The following is an 18,466-nucleotide window of genomic DNA, read 5'->3' on the forward strand; positions in this document are numbered from 1 at the left end:
TTGGTTTGATTCTGGAACCCTGTGGCCAGGAACAAGACTGAGGCGTGATTCTGGAATGCAGTGCCCTGGGAACATGAGATATGTTTAGATTGTGGAATTCTGGGCCCTGGGAACCTGACTGAGGCTTGGTTCTGGAACCCTGTGGACAGGGAACTTGACTGAGGTTTTATTCTGGAATCCTGTGGCCTGGGAACATGACATCAGTGGATTCTGGAACCCTGTGGCCGAGGAACATGTCATCAGTGGATTCTGGAACCCTGTGGCATGGGAACATGAGAATGGTTTGATTCTGGAACCCTGTGGCTTGGGAATATGTCTGAGGTTTGATGGTGGAAACCTGTGGCCTGGCAACAGGACTGAGGTTTGTTTCTGGAACCCTGTTCCCTGGGAACATGACTGAGGTTTGCTTCTGTACACCTTTCTCCTGGGAACATGACTGTGGTTTGATTGTGGAATCCTGTGGCCTGCGAACATGACTGAGGTTTGATTCTGGAACCATGTGTCATGGGAATATGACTGAGCTTTGATTCTGGAAATCTGTGGCCTGGGAACTTGACTGAGGTTTGATGGCAGAAACCTGTGGACTGGCAACATGACTGAGGTTTGATTGTAGAACCCTGTGCCCTGGAAACATGACTGCGACCTGATACTTGAAACCCATGGCTTGGGAACTTGACATTGGTTTGATTCTGGAACCCTGTGGCCAGGGAACATGACTGAGGCGAGATTCTGGAATCCTGTGCCCAGGAAACATGACTGTGGCTTGGTACTGGAAACCCATGGCCTACGAATTTGACATTGGTTTGATTCTGGAACCCTGTGGCCTGGGAACATGACTGAGGCGTGATTCTGGAATCCTGCGGCCTGGGAACAAGACATCTGTTTAGATTATGGAGTACTGTGCCCTGGGAACCTGACTGAAAGCTTGGTTCTGGAATCCTGTGGACTGGGAACATGACTGAGGTTTGATTCTGGAACCATGTGGCCTGGGAATATGACTGTGGTTTGATTTTGGAAACCATGGGCCTGTGAACATGACTGATGTTAGATTGAGGAATCCTGGGGCCTGGGAACATGACATCACTTTGGATTCTGGTACCCTGTTGCCTGGGAACATGAAATCGGTTTGATTGTGGAAACCTGTGGTCTGGGAATATGACTGAGGTTTGATGGTGGTATCCTATGGCCTGGCAACATGACTGAGGTTTGATTCTGGCTCCCTGGGGCCAGGGAACATGACTGAGGCGTGATTCTGGAAAACTGTGGCCTGGGAATATGACTGAGGTTTGACTCTGGAAATCTGTGGCCTGGGAACTTGACTGAGGTTTGATGGCAGAAATCTGTGGACTGGCAACATTACTTAGGTTTGATTGTTGAACCCTGTGCTATGGAAACATGACTGAGACCTGATACTTGAAACGCATGGCCTGGGAAATTGACATTGGTTTGATTCTGGAAACCTGTGGACTGGGAACATGACTGAGGTTTTATTCTGGAACCCTGTAGCCTGGGAATATAACTGAGGATTGTTGCTGGAACCCTGTGGCCTGGGAACATGACTGAGGCGTGATTCTGGAAAAGTGTGGCCTGGGAATATGACTGAGGTTTGATTCTGGAAATCTGTGGCCTGGGAACTTGACTGAGGTTTGATGGCAGAAATCTGTGGACTGGCAACATTACTGAGGTTTGATTGTAGAACCCTGTGCCCTGGAAACATGACTGCGACCTGATACTTGAAACCCATGGCCTGGGAATTTGACATTGGTTTGATTCTGGAACCCTGTGGCCAGGAACAAGACTGAGGCGTGATTCTGGAATTCTGTTGCCTGGGAACATGACATCTGTTTAGATTGTGGAATTCTGGGCCCTGGGAACCTGACTGAGGCTTGGTTCTGGAACCCTGTGGACAGGGAACTTGACTGAGGTTTTATTCTGGAATCCTGTGGCCTGGGAACATGACATCAGTGGATTCTGGAACCCTGTGGCCGGGGAACATGACATCAGTGGATTCTGGAACCCTGTGGCCTGGGAACATGAGAACGGTTTGATTCTGGAACCCTGTGGCTTGGGAATATGTCTGAGGTTTGATGGTGGAAACCTGTGGCCTGGCAACATGACTGAGTTTTGTTTCTGAAACCCTGTTCCCTGGGAACATGAGTGAGTTTTGCTTCTGGACACCTTTGTCCTGGGAACATGACTGTGGTTTGATTGTGGAACCATGGGTCCTGCAAACATGACTGAGGTTTGATTCTGGAACCATGTGTCCTGGGAATATGACTGAGCTTTGATTCTGGAAATCTGTGGTCTGGGAACTTGACTGAGGTTTGATGGCAGAAATCTGTGGACTGGCAACATGACTGAGGTTTGATTGTAGAACCCTGTGCCCTGGAAACATGACTGCGACCTGATACTTGAAACCCATGGCTTGGGAACTTGACATTGGTTTGATTCTGGAACCCTGTGGCCAGGGAACATGACTGAGGCGAGATTCTGGAATCCTGTGCCCAGGAAACATGACTGTGGCTTGGTACTGGAAACCCATGGCCTAGGAATTTGATATTGGTTTGATTCTGGAACCCTGTGGCCTGGGAACATGACTGAGGCGTGATTCTGGAATCCTGCGGCCTGGGAACATGACATCTGTTTAGATTATGGAATACTGTGCCCTGGGAACCTGACTGAAAGCTTGGTTCTGGAATCCTGTGGACTGGGAACATGACTGAGGTTTGATTCTGGAACCATGTGGCCTGGGAATATGACTGTGGTTTGATTTTGGAAACCATTGGCCTGTGAACATGACTGATGTTAGATTGAGGAATCCTGGGGCCTGGGAACATGACATCACTTTGGATTCTGGTACCCTGTTGCCTGGGAACATGAAATCGGTTTGATTGTGGAAACCTGTGGTCTGGGAATATGACTGAGGTTTGATGGTGGTACCCTATGGCCTGGCAACATGACTGAGGTTTGATTCTGGATCCCTGGGGCCAGGGAACATGACTGAGGCGTGATTCTGGAAAACTGTGGCCTGGGAATATGACTGAGGTTTGATTCTGGAAATCTGTGGCCTGGGAACTTGACTGAGGTTTGATGGCAGAAATCTGTGGACTGGCAACATTACTGAGGTTTGATTGTTGAACCCTGTGCTCTGGAAACATGACTACGACCTGATACTTGAAACGCATGGCCTGGGAAATTGACATTGGTTTGATTCTGGAACCCTGTGGACTGGGAACATGACTGAGGTTTTATTCTGGAACCCTGTAGCCTGGGAATATAACTGAGGATTGTTTCTGGAACCCGGTGGCCTGGTAACATGACTGAGGCGTGATTCTGGAAAAGTGTGGCCTGGGAATATGACTGAGGTTTGATTCTGGAAATCTGTGGCCTGGGAACTTGACTGAGGTTTGATGGCAGAAATCTGTGGACTGGCAACATTACTGAGGTTTGATTGTAGAACCCTGTGCCCTGGAAACATGACTGCGACCTGATACTTGAAACCCATGGCCTGGGAATTTGACATTGGTTTGATTCTGGAACCCTGTGGCCAGGAACAAGACTGAGGCGTGATTCTGGAATCCTGTTGCCTGGGAACATGACATCTGTTTAGATTGTGGAATACTGGGCCCTGGGAGTCTGACTGAGGCTTGGTTTTGGTACCCTGTGGACTGGGAACATGACTGAGGTTTTATTCTGGAACCCTGTAGCCTGCGAAAATATCTGAGGATTGTTTCTCGAACCCTGTGGCCTGGGAACATGACATCAGTGGTTTCTGGAACCCTGTGGCCTGGGAACATGAGAACGGTTTGATTCTGGAACCCTGTGGCCTGGGAACATGTCTGAGGTTTGATGGTGGAAACCTGTGGCTTGGCAACATGACTGAGGTTTGTTTCTGGAACCCTGTTCCCTGGGAACATGACTGAGGTTTGATTCTGGACACCTTTGTGCTGGGAACATGACTGTGTTCTGATTGTAGAATCATGGGTCCTGCAAACATGACTGAGGTTTGATTCTGGAACCATGTGTCCTGCGAATATGACTGAGGTTTGATATTGGAAATCTTTGGCCTGGGAACTTGACTGAGGTTTGATGGCAGAAACCTGTGGACTGGCAACATGACTGAGGTTTGATTGTAGAAGCCTGTGCCCTGGAAACATGACTGTGGCCTGGTAGTGGAAACCCATGGCCTAGGAGTTTGACATTGGTTTGATTCTGGAACGCTGTGGCCTGGGAACATGACTGAGGCGTGATTCTGGAAAAGTGTGGCCTGGGAATATGACTGAAGTTTGATTCTGGAAATCTGTGGCCTGGGAACTTGACTGAGGTTTGATGGCAGAAATCTGTGGACTGGCAACATGACTGAGGTTTGATTGTAGAACCCTGTACCCTGGAAACATGACTGCGACCTGATACTTGAAACCCATGGCCTGGGAACTTGACATTGGTTTGATTCTGGAACCCTCTGGCCAGGAACAAGACTGAGGCGTGATTCTGGAATGCAGTGCCCTGGGAACATGAGATATGTTTAGATTGTGGAATTCTGGGCCCTGGGAACCTGACTGAGGCTTGGTTCTGGAACCCTGTGGACAGGGAACTTGATTGAGGTTTTATTCTGGAATCCTGTGGCCTGGGAACATGACATCAGTGGATTCTGGAACCCTGTGGCCGAGGAACATGTCATCAGTGGATTCTGGAACCCTGTGGCATGGGAACATGAGAACGGTTTGATTCTGGAACCCTGTGGCTTGGGAATATGTCTGAGGTTTGATGGTGGAAACCTGTGGCCTGGCAACAGGACTGAGGTTTGTTTCTGGAACCCTGTTCCCTGGGAACATGACTGAGGTTTGCTTCTGTACACCTTTCTCCTGGGAACATGACTGTGGTTTGATTGTGGAATCCTGTGGCCTGCGAACATGACTGAGGTTTGATTCTGGAACCATGTGTCATGGGAATATGACTGAGCTTTGATTCTGGAAATCTGTGGCCTGGGAACTTGACTGAGGTTTGATGGCAGAAACCTGTGGACTGGCAACATGACTGAGGTTTGATTGTAGAACCCTGTGCCCTGGAAACATGACTGCGACCTGATACTTGAAACCCATGGCTTGGGAACTTGACATTGGTTTGATTCTGGAACCCTGTGGCCAGGGAACATGACTGAGGCGAGATTCTGGAATCCTGTGCCCAGGAAACATGACTGTGGCTTGGTACTGGAAACCCATGGCCTACGAATTTGACATTGGTTTGATTCTGGAACCCTGTGGCCTGGGAACATGACTGAGGCGTGATTCTGGAATCCTGCGGCCTGGGAACAAGACATCTGTTTAGATTATGGAGTACTGTGCCCTGGGAACCTGACTGAAAGCTTGGTTCTGGAATCCTGTGGACTGGGAACATGACTGAGGTTTGATTCTGGAACCATGTGGCCTGGGAATATGACTGTGGTTTGATTTTGGAAACCATGGGCCTGTGAACATGACTGATGTTAGATTGAGGAATCCTGGGGCCTGGGAACATGACATCACTTTGGATTCTGGTACCCTGTTGCCTGGGAACATGAAATCGGTTTGATTGTGGAAACCTGTGGTCTGGGAATATGACTGAGGTTTGATGGTGGTATCCTATGGCCTGGCAACATGACTGAGGTTTGATTCTGGATCCCTGGGGCCAGGGAACATGACTGAGGCGTGATTCTGGAAAACTGTGGCCTGGGAATATGACTGAGGTTTGACTCTGGAAATCTGTGGCCTGGGAACTTGACTGAGGTTTGATGGCAGAAATCTGTGGACTGGCAACATTACTTAGGTTTGATTGTTGAACCCTGTGCTATGGAAACATGACTGAGACCTGATACTTGAAACGCATGGCCTGGGAAATTGACATTGGTTTGATTCTGGAAACCTGTGGACTGGGAACATGACTGAGGTTTTATTCTGGAACCCTGTAGCCTGGGAATATAACTGAGGATTGTTGCTGGAACCCTGTGGCCTGGGAACATGACTGAGGCGTGATTCTGGAAAAGTGTGGCCTGGGAATATGACTGAGGTTTGATTCTGGAAATCTGTGGCCTGGGAACTTGACTGAGGTTTGATGGCAGAAATCTGTGGACTGGCAACATTACTGAGGTTTGATTGTAGAACCCTGTGCCCTGGAAACATGACTGCGACCTGATACTTGAAACCCATGGCCTGGGAATTTGACATTGGTTTGATTCTGGAACCCTGTGGCCAGGAACAAGACTGAGGCGTGATTCTGGAATCCTGTTGCCTGGGAACATGACATCTGTTTAGATTGTGGAATACTGGGCCCTGGGAATCTGACTGAGGCTTGGTTTTGGTACCCTGTGGACTGGGAACATGACTGAGGTTTTATTCTGGAACCCTGTAGCCTGCAAAAATAACTGAGGATTGTTTCTCGAACCCTGTGGCCTGGGAACATGACATCAGTGGTTTCTGGAACCCTGTGGCCTGGGAACATGAGAACGGTTTGATTCTGCAACCCTGTGGCCTGGGAACATGTCTGAGGTTTGATGGTGGAAACCTGTGGCTTGGCAACATGACTGAGGTTTGTTTCTGGAACCCTGTTCCCTGGGAACATGACTGAGGTTTGATTCTGGACACCTTTGTGCTGGGAACATGACTGTGTTCTGATTGTAGAATCATGGGTCCTGCAAACATGACTGAGGTTTGATTCTGGAACCATGTGTCCTGTGAATATGACTGAGGTTTGATATTGGAAATCTTTGGCCTGGGAACTTGACTGAGGTTTGATGGCAGAAACCTGTGGACTGGCAACATGACTGAGGTTTGATTGTAGAACCCTGTGCCCTGGAAACATGACTGTGGCCTGGTAGTGGAAACCCATGGCCTAGGAGTTTGACATTGATTTGATTCTGGAACGCTGTGGCCTGGAAACATGACTGAGGCGTGATTCTGGAAAAGTGTGGCCTGGGAATATGACTGAAGTTTGATTCTGGAAATCTGTGGCCTGGGAACTTGACTGAGGTTTGATGGCAGAAATCTGTGGACTGGCAATATGACTGAGGTTTGATTGTAGAACCCTGTACCCTGGAAACATGACTGAGACCTGATACTTGAAACCCATGGCCTGGGAACTTGACATTGGTTTGATTCTGGAACCCTGTGGCCAGGAACAAGACTGAGGCGTGATTCTGGAATGCAGTGCCCTGGGAACATGAGATATGTTTAGATTGTGGAATTCTGGGCCCTGGGAACCTGACTGAGGCTTGGTTCTGGAACCCTGTGGACAGGGAACTTGATTGAGGTTTTATTCTGGAATCCTGTGGCCTGGGAACATGACATCAGTGGATTCTGGAACCCTGTGGCCGAGGAACATGTCATCAGTGGATTCTGGAACCCTGTGGCATGGGAACATGAGAACGGTTTGATTCTGGAACCCTGTGGCTTGGGAATATGTCTGAGGTTTGATGGTGGAAACCTGTGGCCTGGCAACATGACTGAGGTTTGTTTCTGGAACCCTGTTCCCTGGGAACATGACTGAGGTTTGCTTCTGGACACCTTTCTCCTGGGAACATGACTGTGGTTTGATTGTGGAATCCTGTGGCCTGCGAACATGACTGAGGTTTGATTCTGGAACCATGTGTCATGGGAATATGACTGAGCTTTGATTCTGGAAATCTGTGGCCTGGGATCTTGACTGAGGTTTGATGGCAGAAACCTGTGGACTGGCAACATGACTGAGGTTTGATTGTAGAACCCTGTGCCCTGGAAACATGACTGCGACCTGATACTTGAAACCCATGGCTTGGGAACTTGACATTGGTTTGATTCTGGAACCCTGTGGCCAGGGAACATGACTGAGGCGAGATTCTGGAATCCTGTGCCCAGGAAACATGACTGTGGCTTGGTACTGGAAACCCATGGCCTAGGAATTTGACATTGGTTTGATTCTGGAACCCTGTGGCCTGGGAACATGACTGAGGCGTGATTCTGGAATCCTGCGGCCTGGGAACAAGACATCTGTTTAGATTATGGAATACTGTGCCCTGGGAACCTGACTGAAAGCTTGGTTCTGGAATCCTGTGGACTGGGAACATGACTGAGGTTTGATTCTGGAACCATGTGGCCTGGGAATATGACTGTGGTTTGATTTTGGAAACCATTGGCCTGTGAACATGACTGATGTTAGATTGAGGAATCCTGGGGCCTGGGAACATGACATCACTTTGGATTCTGGTACCCTGTTGCCTGGGAACATGAAATCGGTTTGATTGTGGAAACCTGTGGTCTGGGAATATGACTGAGGTTTGATGGTGGTATCCTATGGCCTGGCAACATGTCTGAGGTTTGATTCTGGATCCCTGGGGCCAGGGAACATGACTGAGGCGTGATTCTGGAAAACTGTGGCCTGGGAATATGACTGAGGTTTGACTCTGGAAATCTGTGGCCTGGGAACTTGACTGAGGTTTGATGGCAGAAATCTGTGGACAGGCAACATTACTGAGGTTTGATTGTAGAACCCTGTGCTATGGAAACATGACTGAGACCTGATACTTGAAACGCATGGCCTGGGAAATTGACATTGGTTTGAATCTGGAACCCTGTGGACTGGGAACATGACTGAGGTTTTATTCTGGAACCCTGTAGCCTGGGAATATAACTGAGGATTGTTGCTGGAACCCTGTGGCCTGGGAACATGACTGAGGCGTGATTCTGGAAAAGTGTGGCCTGGGAATATGACTGAGGTTTGATTCTGGAAATCTGTGGCCTGGGAACTTGACTGAGGTTTGATGGCAGAAATCTGTGGACTGGCAACATTACTGAGGTTTGATTGTAGAACCCTGTGCCCTGGAAACATGACTGAGACCTGATACTTGAAACCCATGGCCTGGGAACTTGACATTGGTTTGATTCTGGAACCCTTTGGCCAGGAACAAGATTGAGGCGTGATTCTGGAATGCTGTGCCCTGGGAACATGAGATCTGTTTAGATTGTGGAATTCTGGGCCCTGGGAACCTGACTGAGGCTTGGTTCTGGAACCCTGTGGACAGGGAACTTGACTGAGGTTTTATTCTGGAATCCTGTGGCCTGGGAACATGACATCAGTGGATTCTGGAACCCTGTGGCCGGGGAACATGACATCAGTGGATTCTGGAACCCTGTGGCCTGGGAACATGAGAACGGTTTGATTCTGGAACCCTGTGGCTTGGGAATATGTCTGAGGTTTGATGGTGGAAACCTGTGGCCTGGCAACATGACTGAGTTTTGTTTCTGAAACCCTGTTCCCTGGGAACATGAGTGAGTTTTGCTTCTGGACACCTTTGTCCTGGGAACATGACTGTGGTTTGATTGTGGAACCATGGGTCCTGCAAACATGACTGAGGTTTGATTCTGGAACCATGTGTCCTGGGAATATGACTGAGCTTTGATTCTGGAAATCTGTGGTCTGGGAACTTGACTGAGGTTTGATGGCAGAAATCTGTGGACTGGCAACATGACTGAGGTTTGATTGTAGAACCCTGTGCCCTGGAAACATGACTGCGACCTGATACTTGAAACCCATGGCTTGGGAACTTGACATTGGTTTGATTCTGGAACCCTGTGGCCAGGGAACATGACTGAGGCGAGATTCTGGAATCCTGTGCCCAGGAAACATGACTGTGGCTTGGTACTGGAAACCCATGGCCTAGGAATTTGATATTGGTTTGATTCTGGAACCCTGTGGCCTGGGAACATGACTGAGGCGTGATTCTGGAATCCTGCGGCCTGGGAACATGACATCTGTTTAGATTATGGAATACTGTGCCCTGGGAACCTGACTGAAAGCTTGGTTCTGGAATCCTGTGGACTGGGAACATGACTGAGGTTTGATTCTGGAACCATGTGGCCTGGGAATATGACTGTGGTTTGATTTTGGAAACCATTGGCCTGTGAACATGACTGATGTTAGATTGAGGAATCCTGGGGCCTGGGAACATGACATCACTTTGGATTCTGGTACCCTGTTGCCTGGGAACATGAAATCGGTTTGATTGTGGAAACCTGTGGTCTGGGAATATGACTGAGGTTTGATGGTGGTACCCTATGGCCTGGCAACATGACTGAGGTTTGATTCTGGATCCCTGTGGCCAGGGAACATGACTGAGGCGTGATTCTGGAAAACTGTGGCCTGGGAATATGACTGAGGTTTGATTCTGGAAATCTGTGGCCTGGGAACTTGACTGAGGTTTGATGGCAGAAATCTGTGGACTGGCAACATTACTGAGGTTTGATTGTTGAACCCTGTGCTCTGGAAACATGACTACGACCTGATACTTGAAACGCATGGCCTGGGAAATTGACATTGGTTTGATTCTGGAACCCTGTGGACTGGGAACATGACTGAGGTTTTATTCTGGAACCCTGTAGCCTGGGAATATAACTGAGGATTGTTTCTGGAACCCGGTGGCCTGGTAACATGACTGAGGCGTGATTCTGGAAAAGTGTGGCCTGGGAATATGACTGAGGTTTGATTCTGGAAATCTGTGGCCTGGGAACTTGACTGAGGTTTGATGGCAGAAATCTGTGGACTGGCAACATTACTGAGGTTTGATTGTAGAACCCTGTGCCCTGGAAACATGACTGCGACCTGATACTTGAAACCCATGGCCTGGGAATTTGACATTGGTTTGATTCTGGAACCCTGTGGCCAGGAACAAGACTGAGGCGTGATTCTGGAATCCTGTTGCCTGGGAACATGACATCTGTTTAGATTGTGGAATACTGGGCCCTGGGAGTCTGACTGAGGCTTGGTTTTGGTACCCTGTGGACTGGGAACATGACTGAGGTTTTATTCTGGAACCCTGTAGCCTGCGAAAATAACTGAGGATTGTTTCTCGAACCCTGTGGCCTGGGAACATGACATCAGTGGTTTCTGGAACCCTGTGGCCTGGGAACATGAGAACGGTTTGATTCTGGAACCCTGTGGCCTGGGAACATGTCTGAGGTTTGATGGTGGAAACCTGTGGCTTGGCAACATGACTGAGGTTTGTTTCTGGAACCCTGTTCCCTGGGAACATGACTGAGGTTTGATTCTGGACACCTTTGTGCTGGGAACATGACTGTGTTCTGATTGTAGAATCATGGGTCCTGCAAACATGACTGAGGTTTGATTCTGGAACCATGTGTCCTGCGAATATGACTGAGGTTTGATATTGGAAATCTTTGGCCTGGGAACTTGACTGAGGTTTGATGGCAGAAACCTGTGGACTGGCAACATGACTGAGGTTTGATTGTAGAACCCTGTGCCCTGGAAACATGACTGTGGCCTGGTAGTGGAAACCCATGGCCTAGGAGTTTGACATTGGTTTGATTCTGGAACGCTGTGGCCTGGGAACATGACTGAGGCGTGATTCTGGAAAAGTGTGGCCTGGGAATATGACTGAAGTTTGATTCTGGAAATCTGTGGCCTGGGAACTTGACTGAGGTTTGATGGCAGAAATCTGTGGACTGGCAACATGACTGAGGTTTGATTGTAGAACCCTGTACCCTGGAAACATGACTGAGACCTGATACTTGAAACCCATGGCCTGGGAACTTGACATTGGTTTGATTCTGGAACCCTGTGGCCAGGAACAAGACTGAGGCGTGATTCTGGAATGCAGTGCCCTGGGAACATGAGATATGTTTAGATTGTGGAATTCTGGGCCCTGGGAACCTGACTGAGGCTTGGTTCTGGAACCCTGTGGACAGGGAACTTGATTGAGGTTTTATTCTGGAATCCTGTGGCCTGGGAACATGACATCAGTGGATTCTGGAACCCTGTGGCCGAGGAACATGTCATCAGTGGATTCTGGAACCCTGTGGCATGGGAACATGAGAACGGTTTGATTCTGGAACCCTGTGGCTTGGGAATATGTCTGAGGTTTGATGGTGGAAACCTGTGGCCTGGCAACAGGACTGAGGTTTGTTTCTGGAACCCTGTTCCCTGGGAACATGACTGAGGTTTGCTTCTGTACACCTTTCTCCTGGGAACATGACTGTGGTTTGATTGTGGAATCCTGTGGCCTGCGAACATGACTGAGGTTTGATTCTGGAACCATGTGTCATGGGAATATGACTGAGCTTTGATTCTGGAAATCTGTGGCCTGGGAACTTGACTGAGGTTTGATGGCAGAAACCTGTGGACTGGCAACATGACTGAGGTTTGATTGTAGAACCCTGTGCCCTGGAAACATGACTGCGACCTGATACTTGAAACCCATGGCTTGGGAACTTGACATTGGTTTGATTCTGGAACCCTGTGGCCAGGGAACATGACTGAGGCGAGATTCTGGAATCCTGTGCCCAGGAAACATGACTGTGGCTTGGTACTGGAAACCCATGGCCTACGAATTTGACATTGGTTTGATTCTGGAACCCTGTGGCCTGGGAACATGACTGAGGCGTGATTCTGGAATCCTGCGGCCTGGGAACAAGACATCTGTTTAGATTATGGAGTACTGTGCCCTGGGAACCTGACTGAAAGCTTGGTTCTGGAATCCTGTGGACTGGGAACATGACTGAGGTTTGATTCTGGAACCATGTGGCCTGGGAATATGACTGTGGTTTGATTTTGGAAACCATGGGCCTGTGAACATGACTGATGTTAGATTGAGGAATCCTGGGGCCTGGGAACATGACATCACTTTGGATTCTGGTACCCTGTTGCCTGGGAACATGAAATCGGTTTGATTGTGGAAACCTGTGGTCTGGGAATATGACTGAGGTTTGATGGTGGTATCCTATGGCCTGGCAACATGACTGAGGTTTGATTCTGGATCCCTGGGGCCAGGGAACATGACTGAGGCGTGATTCTGGAAAACTGTGGCCTGGGAATATGACTGAGGTTTGACTCTGGAAATCTGTGGCCTGGGAACTTGACTGAGGTTTGATGGCAGAAATCTGTGGACTGGCAACATTACTTAGGTTTGATTGTTGAACCCTGTGCTATGGAAACATGACTGAGACCTGATACTTGAAACGCATGGCCTGGGAAATTGACATTGGTTTGATTCTGGAACCCTGTGGACTGGGAACATGACTGAGGTTTTATTCTGGAACCCTGTAGCCTGGGAATATAACTGAGGATTGTTGCTGGAACCCTGTGGCCTGGGAACATGACTGAGGCGTGATTCTGGAAAAGTGTGGCCTGGGAATATGACTGAGGTTTGATTCTGGAAATCTGTGGCCTGGGAACTTGACTGAGGTTTGATGGCAGAAATCTGTGGACTGGCAACATGACTGAGGTTTGATTGTAGAACCCTGTGCCCTGGAAACATGACTGAGACCTGATACTTGAAACCCATGGCCTGGGAACTTGACATTGGTTTGATTCTGGAACCCTTTGGCCAGGAACAAGATTGAGGCGTGATTCTGGAATGCTGTGCCCTGGGAACATGAGATCTGTTTAGATTGTGGAATTCTGGGCCCTGGGAACCTGACTGAGGCTTGGTTCTGGAACCCTGTGGACAGGGAACTTGACTGAGGTTTTATTCTGGAATCCTGTGGCCTGGGAACATGACATCAGTGGATTCTGGAACCCTGTGGCCGGGGAACATGACATCAGTGGATTCTGGAACCCTGTGGCCTGGGAACATGAGAACGGTTTGATTCTGGAACCCTGTGGCTTGGGAATATGTCTGAGGTTTGATGGTGGAAACCTGTGGCCTGGCAACATGAATGAGTTTTGTTTCTGGAACCCTGTTCCCTGGGAACATGAGTGAGTTTTGTTTCTGGACACCTTTGTCCTGGGAACATGACTGTGGTTTGATTGTGGAACCATGGGTCCTGCAAACATGACTGAGGTTTGATTCTGGAACCATGTGTCCTGGGAATATGACTGAGCTTTGATTCTGGAAATCTGTGGTCTGGGAACTTGACTGAGGTTTGATGGCAGAAATCTGTGGACTGGCAACATGACTGAGGTTTGATTGTAGAACCCTGTGCCCTGGAAACATGACTGCGACCTGATACTTGAAACCCATGGCTTGGGAACTTGACATTGGTTTGATTCTGGAACCCTGTGGCCAGGGAACATGACTGAGGCGAGATTCTGGAATCCTGTGCCCAGGAAACATGACTGTGGCTTGGTACTGGAAACCCATGGCCTAGGAATTTGATATTGGTTTGATTCTGGAACCCTGTGGCCTGGGAACATGACTGAGGCGTGATTCTGGAATCCTGCGGCCTGGGAACATGACATCTGTTTAGATTATGGAATACTGTGCCCGGGGTACCTGACTGAAAGCTTGGTTCTGGAATCCTGTGGACTGGGAACATGACTGAGGTTTGATTCTGGAACCATGTGGCCTGGGAATATGACTGTGGTTTGATTTTGGAAACCATGGGCCTGTGAACATGACTGATGTTAGATTGAGGAATCCTGGGGCCTGGGAACATGACATCACTTTGGATTCTGGTACCCTGTTGCCTGGGAACATGAAATCGGTTTGATTGTGGAAACCTGTGGTCTGGGAATATGACTGAGGTTTGATGGTGGTACCCTATGGCCTGGCAACATGACTGAGGTTTGATTCTGGATCCCTGTGGCCAGGGAACATGACTGAGGCGTGATTCTGGAAAACTGTGGCCTGGGAATATGACTGAGGTTTGATTCTGGAAATCTGTGGCCTGGGAACTTGACTGAGGTTTGATGGCAGAAATCTGTGGACTGGCAACATTACTGAGGTTTGACTGTTGAACCCTGTGCTCTGGAAACATGACTGCGACCTGATACTTGAAACGCATGGCCTGGGAAATTGACATTGGTTTGATTCTGGAACCCTGTGGACTGGGAACATGACTGAGGTTTTATTCTGGAACCCTGTAGCCTGGGAATATAACTGAGGATTGTTTCTGGAACCCGGTGGCCTGGTAACATGACTGAGGCGTGATTCTGGAAAAGTGTGGCCTGGGAATATGACTGAGGTTTGATTCTGGAAATCTGTGGCCTGGGAACTTGACTGAGGTTTGATGGCAGAAATCTGTGGACTGGCAACATGACTGAGGTTTGATTGTAGAACCCTGTGCCCTGGAAACATGACTGCGACCTGATACTTGAAACCCATGGCCTGGGAATTTGACATTGGTTTGATTCTGGAACCCTGTGGCCAGGAACAAGACTGAGGCGTGATTCTGGAATCCTGTTGCCTGGGAACATGACATCTGCTTAGATTGTGGAATACTGGGCCCTGGGAATCTGACTGAGGCTTGGTTTTGGTACCCTGTGGACTGGGAACATGACTGAGGTTTTATTCTGGAACCCTGTAGCCTGCAAAAATAACTGAGGATTGTTTCTCGAACCCTGTGGCCTGGGAACATGACATCAGTGGTTTCTGGAAACCTGTGGCCTGGGAACATGAGAACGGTTTGATTCTGGAACCCTGTGGCCTGGGAACATGTCTGAGGTTTGATGGTGGAAACCTGTGGCTTGGCAACATGACTGAGGTTTGTTTCTGGAACCCTGTTCCCTGGGAACATGACTGAGGTTTGATTCTGGACACCTTTGTGCTGGGAACATGACTGTGTTCTGATTGTAGAATCATGGGTCCTGCAAACATGACTGAGGTTTGATTCTGGAACCATGTGTCCTGCGAATATGACTGAGGTTTGATATTGGAAATCTTTGGCCTGGGAACTTGACTGAGGTTTGATGGCAGAAACCTGTGGACTGGCAACATGACTGAGGTTTGATTGTAGAACCCTGTGCCCTGGAAACATGACTGTGGCCTGGTAGTGGAAACCCATGGCCTAGGAGTTTGACATTGATTTGATTCTGGAACGCTGTGGCCTGGGAACATGACTGAGGCGTGATTCTGGAAAAGTGTGGCCTGGGAATATGACTGAAGTTTGATTCTGGAAATCTGTGGCCTGGGAACTTGACTGAGGTTTGATGGCAGAAATCTGTGGACTGGCAACATGACTGAGGTTTGATTGTAGAACCCTGTGCCCTGGAAACATGACTGCGACCTGATACTTGAAACCCATGGCTTGGGAACTTGACATTGGTTTGATTCTGGAACCCTGTGGCCAGGGAACATGACTGAGGCGAGATTCTGGAATCCTGTGCCCAGGAAACATGACTGTGGCTTGGTACTGGAAACCCATGGCCTAGGAATTTGATATTGGTTTGATTCTGGAACCCTGTGGCCTGGGAACATGACTGAGGCGTGATTCTGGAATCCTGCGGCCTGGGAACATGACATCTGTTTAGATTATGGAATACTGTGCCCTGGGAACCTGACTGAAAGCTTGGTTCTGGAATCCTGTGGACTGGGAACATGACTGAGGTTTGATTCTGGAACCATGTGGCCTGGGAATATGACTGTGGTTTGATTTTGGAAACCATTGGCCTGTGAACATGACTGATGTTAGATTGAGGAATCCTGGGGCCTGGGAACATGACATCACTTTGGATTCTGGTACCCTGTTGCCTGGGAACATGAAATCGGTTTGATTGTGGAAACCTGTGGTCTGGGTATATGACTGAGGTTTGATGGTGGTACCCTATGGCCTGGCAACATGACTGAGGTTTGATTCTGGATCCCTGTGGCCAGGGAACATGACTGAGGCGTGATTCTGGAAAACTGTGGCCTGGGAATATGACTGAGGTTTGATTCTGGAAATCTGTGGCCTGGGAACTTGACTGAGGTTTGATGGCAGAAATCTGTGGACTGGCAACATTACTGAGGTTTGATTGTTGAACCCTGTGCTCTGGAAACATGACTGCGACCTGATACTTGAAACGCATGGCCTGGGAAATTGACATTGGTTTGATTCTGGAACCCTGTGGACTGGGAACATGACTGAGGTTTTATTCTGGAACCCTGTAGCCTGGGAATATAACTGAGGATTGTTTCTGGAACCCGGTGGCCTGGTAACATGACTGAGGCGTGATTCTGGAAAAGTGTGGCCTGGGAATATGACTGAGGTTTGATTCTGGAAATCTGTGGCCTGGGAACTTGACTGAGGTTTGATGGCAGAAATCTGTGGACTGGCAACATTACTGAGGTTTGATTGTAGAACCCTGTGCCCTGGAAACATGACTGCGACCTGATACTTGAAACCCATGGCCTGGGAATTTGACATTGGTTTGATTCTGGAACCCTGTGGCCAGGAACAAGAGTGAGGCGTGATTCTGGAATCCTGTTGCCTGGGAACATGACATCTGTTTAGATTGTGGAATACTGGGCCCTGGGAATCTGACTGAGGCTTGGTTTTGGTACCCTGTGGACTGGGAACATGACTGAGGTTTTATTCTGGAACCCTGTAGCCTGCGAAAATAACTGAGGATTGTTTCTCGAACCCTGTGGCCTGGGAACATGACATCAGTGGTTTCTGGAACCCTGTGGCCTGGGAACATGAGAACGGTTTGATTCTGGAACCCTGTGGCCTGGGAACATGTCTGAGGTTTGATGGTGGAAACCTGTGGCTTGGCAACATGACTGAGGTTTGTTTCTGGAACCCTGTTCCCTGGGAACATGACTGAGGTTTGATTCTGGACACCTTTGTGCTGGGAACATGACTGTGTTCTGATTGTAGAATCATGGGTCCTGCAAACATGACTGAGGTTTGATTCTGGAACCATGTGTCCTGCGAATATGACTGAGGTTTGATATTGGAAATCTTTGGCCTGGGAACTTGACTGAGGTTTGATGGCAGAAACCTGTGGACTGGCAACATGACTGAGGTTTGATTGTAGAACCCTGTGCCCTGGAAACATGACTGTGGCCTGGTAGTGGAAACCCATGGCCTAGGAGTTTGACATTGGTTTGATTCTGGAACGCTGTGGCCTGGGTACATGACTGAGGCGTGATTCTCTAAAAGTGTGGCCTGGGAATATGACTGAAGTTTGATTCTGGAAATCTGTGGCCTGGGAACTTGACTGAGGTTTGATGGCAGAAATCTGTGGACTGGCAACATGACTGAGGTTTGATTGTAGAACCCTGTACCCTGGAAACATGACTGAGACCTGATACTTGAAACCCATGGCCTGGGAACTTGACATTGGTTTGATTCTGGAACCCTGTGGCCAGGAACAAGACTGAGGCGTGATTCTGGAATGCAGTGCCCTGGGAACATGAGATATGTTTAGATTGTGGAATTCTGGGCCCTGGGAACCTGACTGAGGCTTGGTTCTGGAACCCTGTGGACAGGGAACTTGATTGAGGTTTTATTCTGGAATCCTGTGGCCTGGGAACATGACATCAGTGGATTCTGGAACCCTGTGGCCGAGGAACATGTCATCAGTGGATTCTGGAACCCTGTGGCATGGGAACATGAGAACGGTTTGATTCTGGAACCCTGTGGCTTGGGAATATGTCTGAGGTTTGATGGTGGAAACCTGTGGCCTGGCAACAGGACTGAGGTTTGTTTCTGGAACCCTGTTCCCTGGGAACATGACTGAGGTTTACTTCTGGACACCTTTCTCCTGGGAACATGACTGTGGTTTGATTGTGGAATCCTGT

Source organism: Balaenoptera borealis (genome assembly GCF_965194805.1).
Source record: "Balaenoptera borealis genome assembly, chromosome: 19".
NCBI classification, from domain to species: domain Eukaryota; kingdom Metazoa; phylum Chordata; class Mammalia; order Artiodactyla; family Balaenopteridae; genus Balaenoptera; species Balaenoptera borealis.